The 3962-nt window shown below is 42.8% G+C and overlaps 1 long non-coding RNA gene across 1 annotated transcript; it reads right to left on the bottom strand.

The window, feature by feature from the left end:
- Positions 1-1012: 1012 nt before the first annotated feature.
- Positions 1013-2708, bottom strand: LOC123133617 (uncharacterized). Its single transcript, XR_006465320.1, has 3 exons — positions 2632-2708; positions 2263-2318; positions 1013-1054 (listed from the first exon to the last, which is right to left on the bottom strand). It is a non-coding gene; the product is annotated as an uncharacterized lncRNA (long non-coding RNA).
- Between the last annotated feature and the right edge of the window lie 1254 nt (positions 2709-3962).

The raw sequence follows: 3962 nt of genomic DNA, 5'->3' as shown, positions 1-3962 counted from the left end.
TTCCATAATGGATTGCAAACTAAGAGTCGTTATAAAGAATTTGTAGGTATCAAAGAGGGAAAGTTGTACCACCAATTATCAAAACAACTTAAATGAGGTCACCAAGGTGGGAAGGGAGGGAGGGAGGGAAGGAGAGAGATACCATTTTGCTGGGCTAACACCAGGTTGATAATAGGTGGACGCATTGGGATTCCAGGAAGCACCGCCTCCCAGTACACCTTTGGTATCTCCTCATAGTTTGGCATCGCCGTTGTGACCGAATCGGCGAAACTCGCAAGCCAGACTCCCTCTCCAGTGACCTGCGTGCATCAGAGAACAGATGGACAATTTTCAGGAGTGAGAGCTTGGATATATTATACAAAACACTAATGTAACACGTGAGTAGGAACAGGATGACCCTAGGTTGCAATCAAGAACCACCGAATTAAGAATCTAAAATGAGTAAAAGAAATTACATACTGAGAAACCCCAACAATGAGGCAATCCATTCCCAGACATGATTAATTCACAAGCCCAATTAGCATTATACCTCATATCCGGAACAATGGTGGTTGCAGCACTTATATATGCTGGCACACTAAAGCCCAATTGGCACTTCTATATGCTGTCGTACCCTTCTTGTACAGTGCTTCCATGTCATTAGCCGCAATCCCCTTCTTGATGTACCCACTAAAGTAAAATTGGCACTTCTCAGTCTCCTCATCAACTATTAACTGAAATAAGGGTAGGGCAGAAGTTAAAGCAAGATTCAGTAACCTGCTTCAAAAATAAAACAAAGTACACTATTTTAGGATACTTTATATGGATGAATCAGGCTCAGATATCTTTCAAAAAGAATTCATGTATAAAACAACGATAGCCCAGGGGAATGAAGAAATGGCATTATAATAACACCACAAGGACAATGGATCCAACTCACCTTCATGCAGTCAGCAACATGATCTTCATAAATGAATTTGTGGTGAATCTTAGTGTCCAGCTACTTCTCATCCTTCTTGAAGCCACCAAATCTCTTGTCACCGTGCGGAATATCAAGACCACCATCCAAAGCACCCTGTAGCAGCACACATAGTGAAGCAAGTCTCAAACTAATAAATTGTATGTTTCCCTTAATAGCTTAGAACCCTCCTAAATAGAATAAAAGAAACACACCAACACCAGGCAATAAATGCAGTCCAAGATTAGGCATACTCCATCAGTGAGCCTACCGCAAAGCAATTGATCAAACGACACAGTAAGTAAGCTATATAACTTTCTTGGCTTTCAATGTTTACCAACTAAACAATTCAAATATGTTTATTATTTAGATTTCAACCTATCGAACAAAAGCATCAATCGTGCATTCAAGATATGTAGGTAAACCTTGGTCTTCTTCTACTCTTAGCTAAAACAGTTTTGCTAAAATTATTCTTCCTCTCTTCTATGTCAAATACCATATATTAGCAAAGTAAAACACGTCAAGTTTAAAATCCATTTAAACTGTTATGAAGACAGGAAGAATACACATGCTATGAAGCATGGAACCTGGCAAAATAAATACAAAGGATGCCCAATAGAACTCTTGCTTCATGGCCTTACTTCTATTGTGGTTGCAGACTTGAGTCCCACTTTGCTGAACCTTTTGTACATGCTGTTAAAAAAAGCTCTTGATTCCCTTATAAACCCCCTCCTATGAACCATGAATAACCAAACCATATAACAAGAAAATAAGATTGAATCACCTATACAGTAATCGAGTGAAAAGCTTAACCGACAGGGAAACACAACAAATTTTAGTTGTCACATGGAACAGGTGCACAGTCCATACAACGATCACATTCCATATATTTTTACTTGTACTCACAAGAGCCTGTTCTCAACAAAAGGTACCAACAACTGTACATCATCAAGTAAAAATATAGAGCATTGTACATTGATTGCAAATAGCAGAATAGAAAGGCAAGGAATTTGCAACCCCCCCCCTCCAAAAAAAAGAGGATATCACAATGGCTAGTTAGAACAGAGTTGATGTTATCTCAAAATGTGTTCCCAAGCAGCAAAATAGCAATCTCATATTATCCTATACGACGCTGCAAACAAATAAGGAGTCGTGCATGCCCGTCTCTAAGCTAAATAGTCTGCATAACATGAAATCCATAACGACAAATCGGCAAAACTACTTTGGAAAGTCCATTGATAGCTAGAGAACATGGTCCAACACAAACCATATCACCAAAATTTAAGCGCAAACTTGATTGGATTCACAAGAGGGATAAAATTCACCTTGGTCTTCTTCAACTCTTCAGCTAAAATTGTTCTTCATCTCTTCTTTCACAGATCTGGACACATCATGTGTAGAAAACACACATATTACGGAACTAAAATGTGAATGAGCTATGTATATTTGCTAACTAATAATTTTAGCTGTCAAGCTGCAACATTAACTTGCTAATATTTATTAGGTATGCAACACATAACATACTTTGAGCCTCAAGCCATCAACAATTCCAGGTCCAGGAATTATATGAGCATCGATAATACCAAGTATATTGCTCTCATGTGTAGAATATTCATCTTGAAAGAAAAAAAAACTATGCACACTACGCGACTATGCAAATAGAATGGAAGGATAGGGAATAGCACATTTCTCACCATTTGTCTTGCATAATGAATGTGTTTTCAATGTCAGCAAACTTGCGGTTCTCGAACATCAAAAGGTTGCACTTCTCAGCAATCTTCAAAAAAAGTTCATAAGATCCCATTATATAAAGGATGCTGAATTTGCATATTCAATAGTGAACAACTCTGGTAACTAAATAAAGGAGGCATCTACCCATAATCATAAGAGAATTACAGCCTGTACTTGCTAAACTGATCCTTCTCCTAGTACTTGGCGTCCTCTCCCTCGATAAACATGGCAGAAATCAACAATCAACAGAGCTTAAAACATGATGTAAGATGAAAAAAGCTTGTCAAGTTGAACCCATAAGCATGGAGGCTATACGATATTAGAAGAAAAAACATGCAAAATGTCATAGCTAGTAGAGCAGGAGCATTGCTACTCAAACCTAAAAAAATTGAGGATTGCAACTCAGATTTAATAAAAACGTCACAACATTGAAGTTCATATGAACATCAATTCACTGTAACTACCTTTCTGGGCACGTCACCTCGCTCTCGTGTAAACCGCAGCCACCGCCGCCTTCCTCTTATCTCCTGAGCACTTGCCGCCGACCTTCGTGCCCTCGCCTATCGCCTCCGGCCTCAGTGCGAACATCAATTCACAATAACTACCTTTTTGGGCGGGTTGGTGGACGAAGCAGATGGCTTCAGTGGAATGAATTTGACAAACAACAGCAGCAGTGTATGTAGCGTCTTGAACCATGGAAGAAGGTGGGGGGCAGGAAGGGACCTTGTGCGTGGGGTAGTCGTAGCCGTGGTCAGGCTGGACGGCGTCTCCGTCAAGCTCGTCCATGGAAGGTAGGAAGGAGCTGCTGTTGCTCAACAGAAAAAGAAATCAAGGGTCCGATTTGATCTGATGTGATGTGAGAGAGGAGAGTAGTCGGGGAAAGGGAGAGCTCACCATTGCAACCGGGCGACCGGAGAGGTGGAGGATGGAGGTGGAGGAGGGGATCCGTGCCTGGAAGCCGTCACGCCGCCGCGTCCATGGAGACGATGCTGCTGCTGCTGCTGCAGATCGAGAAAGCAAAGAAATTAGGGGAAGGATGTGAGCAGTGATGGCACGCAGGTGGATCAGTCGCCGATGGATGCAACCTCGTCCTCCCTGGCCTTGGCCGCCGCCGCCCAGCCCGCGGCCGCCGCATCGGCCCTCTCCGCGCCCGCCCCGGCCGCCGCCGGCCGGCTTTCTTGGCCCCCTGGTTTGAAGCCCCGGCCATCCATGCGAGAGCCCCCCTCGTCTTTGCTAGTGGGAAGGAGGAAGGAGGAGGAAGGGGGAGAAGGGATGCGGCGGCTGGCGGCTATCC

The sequence above is a fragment of the Triticum aestivum genome, chromosome 6B, assembly GCF_018294505.1.
Source record: "Triticum aestivum cultivar Chinese Spring chromosome 6B, IWGSC CS RefSeq v2.1, whole genome shotgun sequence".
Taxonomy (NCBI): Eukaryota; Viridiplantae; Streptophyta; class Magnoliopsida; order Poales; family Poaceae; genus Triticum; species Triticum aestivum.
This window is presented reverse-complemented; position numbering and strand designations above follow the sequence as displayed.